Below are 13,400 nucleotides of genomic sequence, written 5' to 3'. Positions count from 1 at the left end.
TCTCAGCTTTCTGAGTAGCTGGGACATGGAGGCTCATTCCACCATGCCCAGTTTATTGGGATAAGATACATTTACAGTGTGGTGTAATGTTTACCATTATCTATTTCCAAAACTTTTTCATCATTCCACAAAGAAAGTTTATACAGTAAATAATCTCCATAAACTCTTCCCTTGTTATGTGACTGGATAATAACATATGTAAATACCATATTTTGTTTACTCATGTATTAATAGACACTTTTTGGTATTATAACACTATAACAAACATTATTACTATGTAAGTATGAAATTGAATCCCTGCTTTCTATTTAAGATATATAGGTAGAAATGGAACTACTAGATCATACTGTAATTCTCTTTGATTTTTTTTGAGGTACTCCAAAGTTATTTTCCAGTGGCTGCAACATTTTACATTGCCATCAGCAGTGAATAAGAGTTGCAGTTTTATACATCTCTGCAACACTATTTTTTTAAAATAGCAATCCTAATTGTTATATTTAACCATCCAAATGGGTGTGTCCTCCAACTGTAGTTTTTACATTTCCTTAATGACTTTTGATGTTGAGCATGTTTTCATGTACTAGTTGACTATTTGTGTATCATCTGTAGAGAAATGTGTATTCACGTCCTCAGCTCCTTCCACCACCATCACTGCAGGGATCAAACCTAGGGCCTTGTATGTGCTAGGCAAGCATTCTTATCACTAAGCTTTATGCCCAGTGCTTTATTGTTAATATTACTTTTTGAGATGAGGGGGGGATGTCTCAATATGTTGTCTCATCTGACATTGAACTCCTGGGCTCAAGCAGTTCTGCCTCTGCCTCCCAAGGAGCTGAGACCACAGGTGTCCTGGCTCCTTTGCCCATTTAATTTAAAATGTTATTGGGTTGTACAAGTTCTTTATCTATTCTGGAAATTATTATATGACATGCAAATGTTTCCCCCATTCTGTGTGTGTGTGTGTGTGTGTGTGTGTTGCTCTTGATCAGTATCCTTAATGTACAGAAATGTTTAATTTTGATGAAATCCATTTCATCTATTTTTTTTTTCTTCTGTTAGCTGTGCTTTTGGTGTCATTGAAGAAATCATTGTGCTCTCCAGTATCATGAAGAGTTTCCTGTTTTTGTCTTAAGAGTTTCATAGTTTTAGCTTTTACACATAGGTCTTTGATCCATTTTGTTTTGGATATGGTGAAATTTCAGGGTCTAACTTTAATTATTTGCATGTGAACATCCAGTTTTCTTAGCCATATGCCGCAGTCTGGCTGGGCACAAATGCCGCAGTCTGGCTGGGCACACAATCACGAGCCACCACACAGCTTGTAGATTCAAACAGCAACTCTTTATTCCCGAACTCACACCAGCCGTCTACAATCACGTTCTGGGGAAATCCACGTTCTCTGCCCAAATCCACCCACTGGGCTTCTATCTCCCAAAAAATACTGTCTGAATCCCGTGAGAACTCAAGGGGAACTCAGGCAGCAGGATATGCCCTATTCCCAGCAGGAATAATCTTAAACCTGGAACCTAAACCGGGAACGCCCTAAACCCGGATCCGCCCTGGTCCTTGAGCAAGGTCACCTACATGCAATGTCACTGCAAAATGTCCTATTTCCACGAGTCCTTCCACTAAGCAACATGGGGTACGCTGGCAAGGAAATTGTCATACCTACTTGGCTAATGGCTCCCAGCAGCCATAGAATAGTTTATTCTCCAGAGTGGTTTTGGCATCCTTGTTCAAAATCAGTTGCCTGCATATGAGAGGGGTTTATTTGGGGACTTTGTATTCTAATGGTCTGTTTGTCGTTACACTAGTGCCACACTGTTTTGATTAAGTTTTACATTACCATTTTCAATCCTGTGAACCTCATGAGGAATAAATTTTACATTATCATTTTTTTAAAAAAGAGAATTTTTTAATATTTTAGTTTTTGGTGGACACAACATCTTTATTTTTATGTGGTGCTGAGGATCAAACCCAGCGCCCAACACATGCCAGGCGAGCGCGATACCACTTGAGCCACATGCCCAGCCCTACATTATCATTTTTAATCCTTTGAAACTGGAAGAAAACATTTTCCTGTGAACTTGAGAAAGCTTAGGCTTATGATTCATTCAAACATAAGATAGTTGAAATGACTGATGAGAAAAGGCATCTCTTAAATTTCCATGGCAGTCTATTTAGAAATACTTGCAAATATCTACACACACACACACACACACACACCCCTTTTGCATGCTAATCTTACAAGCATAATTAAAGGAATTTTAATTAGTGTTCAGTTGTAGCTAAAAACTTAACCTTTCTGTTACAGTGGAGCACCGAGGATTTCTTAAAAATCTACTGTTGTGTAAAAGCAACATGAACAACAAAAGTTGTCAAAATCAGCTTTTTCAGAACTCTAGAATTAACCAAAGGCTTCTAAGAATTGGAAGAACATATATGTAAGTTTTGTAGTATTTTTTTAAAGTTCCCTATGCTGCTTTCCCAAGCTTTAGAGTAACCTTGAAGATGCATTCTCCCACCTGATAGCTGTAAAAACCATCATTGTGCCATCCACTAGAGAGAGTGAAGATCCCCCAATGAGTTAAGTTTGGAGTCCCCCAAAAACAGTACTTTAACTCCCCCCAAGTCTCATGTCAATTGTCACTGTTTCTGTTGTTGTTCGTACCAGCGATTGAACTCAGGGGCACTCGACCACTGAGCCACATCCCTAGTCCTATTTTGTATTTTATTTAGAGACAGGGTCTCACTGAGTTGCTTAGCACCTCAATTTTGCTTAGGCTGGCTTTGAACTCATGATCCTCCTGCCTCAGCCTCCTGAGCTGCTGGGATTACAGGCGTGTGCTACCGCACCTGGTATCAGTTGTCACTATTTGATTTTACTTTTTGAAAAGCTTTACTTTCAGAGCTTGTCTTTGGTTGATCCGATTCAGCTCATTTAATGCAAAAAGCTCAGTTTCTAGGGGTTTTGTGGGGGAAAAAATACTTTATAACACATGAATTTTGACACCAAAATAAGGGAAAAAGATAAAGCACAATATGTCTAAACTAAATGGGGAGAAATAGTCACCAAATAGTAATATCAAGAGAAAAAATATGAAAAAATAAAATCGAAATATGGATTAAAAAATAAAAACTCACTAGAGGGTCTCAGCAGCATTTTTCACCTACCAGAAGAAATAACAAACTTGAAGACAACTCAATTGAAAATATCCTGTCTGCAAAAAAAAAAAAAAAAAAAAAAAAAAAATATATATATATATATATATATATACACACACACACACACGCACACAAATGAGTCTTAGCATTAGAGACTGTAGGACACTACCAAGTAATACTAATTTGTAGAATGTAGATTCCAAAAAGAAAAATGGGCAGGAAGTATGTTTGAAGAAATCATTGTCAGAAACATATGAGTTAGATGAAAAACAACTGCACAAACAGAAAGCTCCACAAACTGATAGAGCCACAAAGGAAAAAATCTTTGAAAGCAGTAAGAGAAAAGCAGTCATCACATAGAAGAGATAAGAAATATTAAAGGGAGTCTTTCATGCTTCATTTAAAACAAATAATCCAATCAATGAATGAGCCAAGGACCTGAACGGAGACTTCTCAAAGAGGATTTATAATCAATCAACAAATATACAAAAAAATGCTCATCATCTCTAGCAATCAGAGAAATGCAAATTAACACTACTGTAAGATACCATCTCACTCCAGTGATAATGGCAGCCATTATGAAGACAGACAAGTGCTGGCGAGGATGTGGGGGAAAAGGTACACTCATACACTGCTGGTGGGACTGCAAATTGGCACAGCCAATTTGGAAAGCAGTATGGATATTCCTTGGAAAACTGGGAATGGAACCACCATTTGACCCAGCTATTCCTCTTCTCGGACTATACCCAAAGGACCTAAAAACATATTACAGGGACACAGCCACATCAATGTTTATAGCAGCACGATTCAAAATAGCTAAACTGTGGAGCCAACCGAGATGTCCTTCAGTAGACGAATTGATAAAAAACTGGCATTATTCACAATGGAATATTACTCATCAATAAAAAAGAATAAGATCATGGCATTTGCAGGGGAATGGATGGCATTAGAGAAGATTATGCTAAGTGAAGTTAACCAATCCAAAAAAAGTGCTGAATGTCTGATATAATGGGTATGACTCAATGGGGTTGGGAGGGAGAGCAAGGGAGGAAGATTATCTCTAGATAGGGAATAGGGGTGGGAGGGAAAGGGAGGAAGAAGGGGAATAGCATGGATGATGAAAGACCCTCATCACTATACAAAATACATGTATGAAGATGTGAATTTGGTGTCAACATACTTTATAATCAGAGATATGATAAATTATGATATAATGGTGTATTAAGAATTGTAATGCAAAAATAAAAAGACATTGGATAGTAACATGAAGTATACAAGAAATAGCACTGGTGCTGGGTGCGGTGGTGCACGCCTGTAATCCCAGTGGCTCAGGAGGCTGAGGCAGGAGGATGGTGAGTTCAAAGCCAGCCTCCATAACTGTGAGACCCTGTCTCTAAATAAAACATAAAATAGGGCTGGGGATGAGGCTCAGTGGTTGAGTGCCTCTTGAGTTCAATCCCTGGTTACCCCCTAAAAGAAATAACACTGGTAAAGGTAATTGAATAGCTAAAATACATAGATGTTAACTGAGGCTGCTATAACAAAATAGCAGATGGCTAAAAACAAAAGGCCCCACTTCCAAATATCATATTGGGGGTTAGGAATTATAACAAAGGAATTTGGAGAAACGGTTGGTTGATGAAATGTTTTTTGATTTTTTTATACTTTTGATTATAAGAAAATTGTATACAGTACAGTTGTTTGATGATGGTGATAGGTTATAAGAAGTAACCATTAGGTGACTTCTTTGTATAAACATACCTAGATAGCATGGCCTTACACAGCTAGGCTATTTGGTTCTGCCTGAAGGACCTAGACTACAAACCTACCCTACAGTGTTTAGTTACTGTACTGAATACTGTTGATAGCTGACTTATATTGGTAACTTTCTAGGTAAACAGAAACGATACAGCGGAAACATAAGCCAGGCTGGGCGTGCTGGCACACGCACTTGTAATTCCAGAGGCTCTTGAGGCTGAGGCAGGAAGATTGTGGGTTGAAAGCCAGCCTCTGCAAAAAGCAAGCCATTAAGCAACTCAGTGAGACCCTGTATAAATAAAATACAAAATAGGGCTGGGGGTGTGGCTCAGTGGTCTAGTGCTCCTGAGTTCAATCTCTGGTACCCTCCCCAAAGAAATATAAACCAGGAGTGATGATGCACATGAGAAGTCTAGCTACTGGGAAGACCTAAGTGGGGCAAACTCTCAGGTCCATAAGTTTTTGAAACTAGCTTGGGTAACAGCAAGATCTTATTAAAAGTACACCTGTATGGGGTACTGTTATGAATGTAGTCTGCAGGACTGGAACTCCTCCTGGTGAGTCAGGTAGTGACTGTGAAAGCCTAGGATGGTACTGTACACTGCTGTAGACTGCATTCAGGCTACACTAAATTGATAAAGTAAGTTCTTTGTCCAATAGTAAATCAACCTATAATAGTATCTTTCTCATTTTACAAAGTAATTTTTTAACTTTTTTACTCTTATAATAACATTTAGCTTGAACAAAGTAGAGTTGTACAAAAATATTTTTGTAACCTTATAAGTTTTTGTTTTCCATTTTTTAACTTCTGAAAGACCTGCCTGAGGTTTATCTTGAGGTGTGTCTCTCTTGAGAAATGTCCATAGGGGTTTACTTTTTTTTTTTTTTTAACAGATTTCCTTATAAGCAGATAATGTACCAAGAACAGTCCTCTCGATTAGAAGAAACCTTTTGGTGCTGGAGTCTGTGTTTTCAAACTCTTAAGGAGCTTGTTGAGGTCTGCAAATGTTTCCCCTAGGGTTGGGTATACAGAGAACACTTGTGTCCACGAGATCTGTGTTTGATTCCCACCACTGAACCCCTACCCCACTGCCCAAAAGGTTTCTCCTAAACCCTTCCTTGTAAATTTCCTCATGGGGTTCTTTTTCAGCAGCTATGCATTTGCTGCCAGTAACTTCATTAGTTACTCAGAACAACCTTTAGGAGGTCCTCCTTGTTGACATCACTTTAAGCCCATGCCAAGTCTTGGTGTAGTCATCAGATGCAATCGCATCAGTGTCTTCCTCAGCTGCAGCAATAGCCTGCACAAATGAGGTCCTCCTTTCTTCCACTGTGTGGACCAAATAGGTGGTGTTTGGAGGAAGAAACACTACTGAGATTGGGATGAAGATAACCATAAAGGGAGGATATAGAGGAGTATTATTAACAATAAGGAAATACTGAAAGGGCTAGGTGCAGTGATACACTTGTAATCCCAGCAGCTGGGGAGGCTGAGGCAGGAGGATTGCAAGTTAAAAGCCAACCGAGTTATTCTCCAAACAATTCTTCTCCATTTTACTGGCATAGCAGTCAAGGAGGTCATCTTGGAAGACCCCTTAAATAGCCAAAGCAATCTTGAGCAAAAAGAACAAAGCTGGAGGTCACCTACTACCTGACTGTAAAAGATGCACAACAGTATGGTATAGGCGTGAAAACAGGCATATACACCAATGAAACAGAATAGAGGTCAAATCCATGCATCTAGTCAGTTGATTTACAACAAAGATAACCAAAGACATGGGATGAAAAAGAACCCTTTTCTAATAAATAGTGTTGGGAAAACTGGATCTCTACATGCAGAAGAAGGGAAGCTGAACCCTCATCTTATACCACCTACCAAAATCAATTCAAAGTTGATTAAAGAATTAACTGTAAGACAGTTAAAGCTGTAAAACTATTAGAAGGCTGGGGGGGTGGGGGGATATGACTTTGGTCTGAACAGTGATTTGTTTGTTTTGGACATGACTTTAAAAGCAGGACAAATGCAAAAACAGACAAATGTGGCTGCATCGAAAACAAATGCATCTATGTAACAAAGGAGGGAATCACCAGTGAAGAGAGAAACTGCAGAATGGGAGAAAATATTTGCAAACCATATACCTGATACGGGTTTAATATTCAAAAATGTTTACAGAACTCAATAGTTAGAAGTTCCTCTAATATAGGCAAAGGACCTAAAAAGACATTTTTCAAAAGACAAATACATGAAGAAATGCTCAATATGACTGATAACTGGGGAACTATAAAAGCCACAATGAGGTATTAATAAGGAGATGAGGAGGGAAAAAATTGTACACTGTTGGTGGGAAAGTAGGTTAGTATAACCATATGGAAAACCGTATAAAAGTTTCTCAAAAAATGAAAGTACTGTATCATTCAGCAATCACACTCTTGGCATATATCCAAAGGAAATAAAGTCTGTTAAAGAGACATTTATATCTGCATTCTCATGTGGTTTAGTGCAAAATTATTCACAATAACTAAGTTCTGGACCTAAGTGTCCACTGATGCATGAGTGGATAAAGCAAATGTATGTAAACATATGCGTGATCTAACCTATGTGGAATCTAACACAGTTGAACTCAGAAGCAGAGAGTTGAATGGTGGTTGCCAGAATATAAGAGATGGGGTGAGGGAAGGTGAGATGTTGTTAAAGGGTATAAAAAAAATTGATGAAAAGGTAATGTCCTATTATAGGCTAAAGATGGCCAACCCAGGGGAATTCATGTGGAGGTCAGAGTGTAAGCAGGTGTGAGTGGATCCAGCAGAAGGAAACATGGCTACCAAAGTGTTTGAATCCATTGGCAAGTTTGGCCTGGCTTTAGCCGTTGCAGGAGGTGTGATGAACTCTGCCTTATATAATGTGGATGCTGGGCACAGAGCTGTCATCTTTGACCGATTCCATGGTGTACAGGACATTGTGGTAGAGGAAGGAACTCACTTTCTCATTCCTTGGGTTCAGAAACCAATTATCTTTGATTGCCACTCTCGACCACGTAATGTGCCAGTCATCACTGGTAGCAAAGATTTGCAGAATGTCAGCATCACACTGCGCATCTTTTTCCAACCTGCTGCTAGTCAGCTTCCTCGAATCTTCACCAGCATTGGAGAGGACTATGATGAACGAGTGCTGCCATCCATCACCACAGAGATCCTCAAGTCAGTGGTGGCTCACTTTGATACTGGCAAACTGACCATCCAGAGAGAGCTGGTCTCCAGGCAGGTGAGCAATGACCTTACAGAGGGAGCAGCAACATTTGGGCTCATCCTGAATGATGTGTCCTTGACACAGCTGACCTTTGGGAAGGAGTTCACAGAAGTGGTGGAAGCCAAACAGTTGGCTCAGCAGGAAGCAGAGAAGGCCAGATTTGTGGTGGAAAAGGCTGAACAGCAAAAGAAAGCCGCCATCATCTCTGCCGAGGGTGACTCTAAGGCAGCTGAGCTGAGTGCCAACTCACTGGCCACTGCAGGTGATGGCCTGATTGAGCTGCGCAAGCTGGAAGCTGCCGAGGACATAGCATACCAGCTCTCACGCTCTCGAACATCACTCACCTGCCAGCGGGGCAGTCCGTGCTCCTCCAGCTGCCCCAGTGAGGGTTGCCCTGCCCGCACCTCCTCAGGCCACCTGGGCCACAGCCCCGATTCTGAACACCACCTTTCTTCTACCCCTACCCCAGAAATCACTGTGAAATTTCATAATTGGCTTAAAGTGAAGGAAATAAAAAGTAAAATCACTTCAGATCTCTCTAAAACAAAAACAAAACAAAACAAACAAAAAAGATGGCCAACCCAAATTCCTATGTTGAAACATCCCACAAGTTAATTGTATTTGTCATTTTGACGCTGTAGAGCCCCTGTCAATGGGATTAGGACCTTTATGAAAGAGACTTCAGAGAGCTGTTTTGCCCCTTCCACCTTGTGAGGTCTCAGGGAGAAGATGGCTATCTGTGAATCAAGGAGCCAGCCCTTACCAAACATGGAATCTCTTGGTGTCTTTAAGACATGCAAGAAGTAGTAATGGAAAAATTTAAAAACTAAAATCTCAGAGCAACTCTTACATTCAAATTAAAAGCAGGACCCTCTTTTAAAGGAAGTGAGAATAAAAGAAAGAATCATACAGGAAATATTTAAAACCAATAAAGTGAAATATATCTCTGAAAATTTGTAAAAAGACATAGAAATTAGAAAAAGAAAAATTTACAAGTCTAAAAGTTCTGAAATCTAAGTATAAAAAGTTTTAGGAAGAAAGAAGGAATGCATGAGAGAAAATTATTAAGCAACACAAGAAAGTGACTCAAGTGAAGGACCTGGGTTTCCAGTCTGAAAGGACTCAGACAATGCCTTCCATGAAGAATAAGAACTGGGGCTGTAGTTGAGTGGTACAGTGCTTGCCTCCCATGTGTGAGGCACTGGGTTTGGTCCTCAGCACCACATAAAAATAAACAAAGAGAGTGTGTCCATCTACAAAACAAAAACTAAAAAGCCAAAAACAAAACATGTACAGCAAGCATGGGAATCTCGCGTAGGAAAATAGAATATATATAATCAGAGTAATCCCTTTTATCTTTCATAGTTAAAATTCAATAGATGATGCCTAAGCTTGAAAATAAGGAGGACTGATGATGTTCTTCATTGGAATAGTCATGAAATTCATTTGGAAAATAAGAGTTCCAGAATAGCCAAAGCAATCCTCAGCATGAAAAGTGAAGCAGGAGGCATTACAACACTAGACCCTAAATTATACTACAGAGCTATAGTAACAAAAACAGCATGGTGTTGGCACTAAAACAGATATGAAGACCAAAGGGACAGAATAGAAGAGACAAACTCACCTAAATAGTTATCTCATACTAGACAAAGATGCCAAAAACATACACTGGAGAAAAGATAGCCTCTTAAAAAAACGGTGCTGGGAAAACTGGAAATCCATATGTATCAAAATGAGATTAAAGCTGGGTGTAGTGGTGCACATACCCAGTGGCACAGAAGGCTGAGGCAGGAGGATCCCGATTTCAAAGCCAGCCTCAGCAAAAGCAAGGCACTAAGCAAATCAATGAAACTCTCAATAAAATACAAAAAAGGGCTGGGGATGTGGCTTAATGGCTGAGTGCCCCTGGGTTCAATCCCTAGCATTCCCCAGCCCCCCATAATAAACGGGATGGTATCAAACTAAAAAGTTTCCTCACAGAAAGGGAACAATCAAAAATGTGAAGAGAACTGGGCTCGGTGGCACAGGCCTATAATCCCAGTGGCTCAGGAGGCCCAGGCAGGAGGATCATGAATTCAAAGCCAGCCTCAGCAACTGGGAGGTGCTTCAGTGAGACCCTGTCTCTAAATAAAATCCAAAATAGGGCTGAGACGTGGCTCAATGGTCAAGTGCCCCTGAGTTCAGTCCCCAATACCCACCCCTCAAAAAAGAATGTGAAGACAGAGCCTGAGAAAATTTTTCACCTACACCTCAGTGGTAAAGTGTTTGCCTAGCATGTGTGAGGCACTTGATTCAATTCTCAGGACCACATATAAATAAAGTTTATCAACAACTAAAAAAATTTTTTTAAATTCTTTAAAAAATGAAATTAATCTCCTATTTCTCACCCTGCACAAAGTTCAACTCAAAATGGATCAAGGACTTAAACATTAGAACACAGACCCTGTGCCTACTAGAAGAAAAAGTAGGCTCAACTCTCTATCATATCAGTTTAGGAACTGAATTCCTCAACGTGACTCCTAAAGTGCAAGAAGTAAAATCAAGAATTAAGAAATGGGATGGTATAAAACTAAAAAGCTTCTTCACAGCAAAGGAAACATTCAAGAATGTGAAGAGAGAGCCTAAGAGAAAGGAAGAAAATCTTTGCTGCTTCAACCTCAGAGCATTAATATCTAGGATATACAAACAACTCAAAAAACACCAAAACAAACAAACCACAAAAATTAAAAAAACACCGAATAACCCAATCAATAAATGGGCAAAGGAACTGGACACTTCATGGAAGAAATACAATCCGCTACAAATATGTGAAAAAGCGTTCAACATCACTGACAATTAGAGAAATGCAAATTAAAAGTACACTGGGGCTGGGGTTGTGGCTCAGTTGTAGAGCGCTTGCCTAGCATGTGTGAGGCACTGGGTTTGATCCTCAGCACCACATAAAAATAAAATAAAGATATTGTGTCCACCTACAACTGGAGAATAAATGTTTTAAAAAAATTAAAAGTACACTGGGATTTCATCTCATTCCAATCAGAATGACACTTATCAAGAATATAAGTAACACTAAATGTTGGCAAGGATGTGGGGGAAAAGGTATACTCATACATTACTGGTGGTACTACAAATTGGTGCAACCACTCTGGAAAGCAATAAGGAGATTCCTCAGAAAACTTTTAGAATGGAACCACCATTTGACTCAGTTATCCCACTCCTCAGCATATACCCAGAGGACTTACTATAGTGATGGTGGCCACATCAATGTTTATGGCAGCTCAATTCACAATAGCTAAGCTATGGAACCAACATAGGTACCCTTCAACAGATGAATGGATAAAGAACATGTGGTGTATATATATGTAATGGAATATTACTCATCCATAAAGAATGAAATTATGGCATTTTCTGGTAAATGGATGGAACTGGAGACTATCATGCCAAGTGAAATAAGCCAATCCCCAAAACCAAAGACTGAATGTTCTCTGTGATATTTAGATGCTGACTCACAATAGGCAGAGGGGAGGGAGGAGTGGAGTTTCATTGGATTGGGTGGGGGAATGGAAAGACAGAATTAATTGAACGTAACTTCCAATGTTCATATACGAATACACAACCAGTGTAACTCCACATCATGTACAACCAGAAGAAAGGGAAGTCATACTCTGATTATGTATTGTATGATGTGTCAACATATATTCCTACTGTCATATATAATTCTAAAAATAAAAGAAAATAAGAGGATTATGGGTATGTTATTTAGAAATAGGAAGTGAGTCGTCCTTGGCCTCCTATTTCCACTCCTAAAAATTAATTTGATGTAAAAAAATGTGTATTGCTTTAGTAAAACAACAACAACAAAAAAGATGAAAATAAAACAGTGGCTCTCCTTTTTGTACCTGGATAAGGCCTAACCTTAGCAAAGTTATCTTAGTTCTTAGAAGATGAAGGGCTGATGTCTGTTTCTTCCTACCTCTGAGACATGAATGCTTTATCTTTGAAGGTATGTAGCAAAATCTTTCAGATTTGGGCACACTTAAGATGCACAAACTAAGCCCTGGGAAAACTGGGGCCATAGAAAGTGAGAATGAAGCTGAGTTAGTGCTTTCTGCATACAAATATTGAGTAAAAAGTATACTGATTAAGATTTCAGAAATGAAAAGTGTACAGTTATCTTTTATAATAATTCTGTTCCAGAAGTTTCTATTGGACTTCCTTTTTAACTTCGTAAACTTCACATGTCCTTATTTTCTTTAATAAATGGAGATTACCAAGTGGCTAAAAGCATGAGCTCTGATGTCTGCCTGGGGTTGAATCTTTGCTCTTGCTCTTGCCAGTTTGAATGACACTGGTTAAATCTCTTTCTATGAAATGTGGATGATAACTACTGCTATAGGTCATATAAACATTGCCAACACACATGGTTAGTGCTGTCTCACATAAATACAAGCTATTACAATTAACACTTCACTTCCTAGAAGGTGTTTTTTACAGTTTTATCACTGGGGTCATCTCATTTGCTCTTCTTAATACACCTTAATTATATAAATTAGGTTTAAGAAGTTAATACATTTTGGATAACACATACTTACAATTTATTCATATTTTAAATTTAATAGTCTTTATTGATAATCTCCTCCAGAGAGCTAGAAAAGGATCCTTGAGCTGGAAGAGGGGTTGGTTCTTGCAGAGTGGTAAAAGTTGGTAGCAAAGGAGGGGATCAGGGCTGGGGCTGTAACTCAGTGGCAGAGCACTTGCCTAGCATGTGTGAAGCACTGGGTTCCATCCTCAGCACCACATAAACAAATAAAGGCATTCTGTCCATAACCAACTACAAAAAAATTTGCGGGGAGTTAGAGTCCAGGGATGATGAGTCATTGTAGACAAATACTGACACTATTGTTTTAGATGTTCAGATTTTGCAACATTTTCCTGGGCATGGCAAATTCCCTTTCCTAATGATGGAAAGCCACATTCTTACTATTGAGACTAATATTGTGAGATGTTTACTTTATCCATCCCCTTGTACCTTTAAGGCTGAGATGGCTGGAAAACAGTTTGATCCTCCACACTGGCTGAACTGCTATCTTGGTGGGTTTTGTGAGAGTAGACACTGGTCAAGAAAGTAGTATTCTGAGAACTGCAATCAATTGTGGAAAGACTTAGATGAGTATCCTCTAAATCCCTAATTCCTTGTTATCTTGGTGATGACCCCTTAGTAACCTCACTGAAA

The 13,400-nt window shown here is 39.2% G+C and overlaps 1 pseudogene; it reads left to right on the top strand.

Annotated features, from left to right (window-relative positions):
* Positions 1-7,660: 7,660 nt before the first annotated feature.
* Positions 7,661-8,556, top strand: LOC124105503 (prohibitin 1-like; annotated as a pseudogene).
* The last annotated feature ends 4,844 nt before the right edge of the window (positions 8,557-13,400 follow it).

This window comes from Marmota monax, unplaced genomic scaffold (genome assembly GCF_021218885.2).
Source record: "Marmota monax isolate L192 unplaced genomic scaffold, Marmota_monax_Labrador192_F-V1.1 WCK01_AAM20220418_F8-fsc00250, whole genome shotgun sequence".
Taxonomy (NCBI): domain Eukaryota; kingdom Metazoa; phylum Chordata; class Mammalia; order Rodentia; family Sciuridae; genus Marmota; species Marmota monax.
This window is presented reverse-complemented; position numbering and strand designations above follow the sequence as displayed.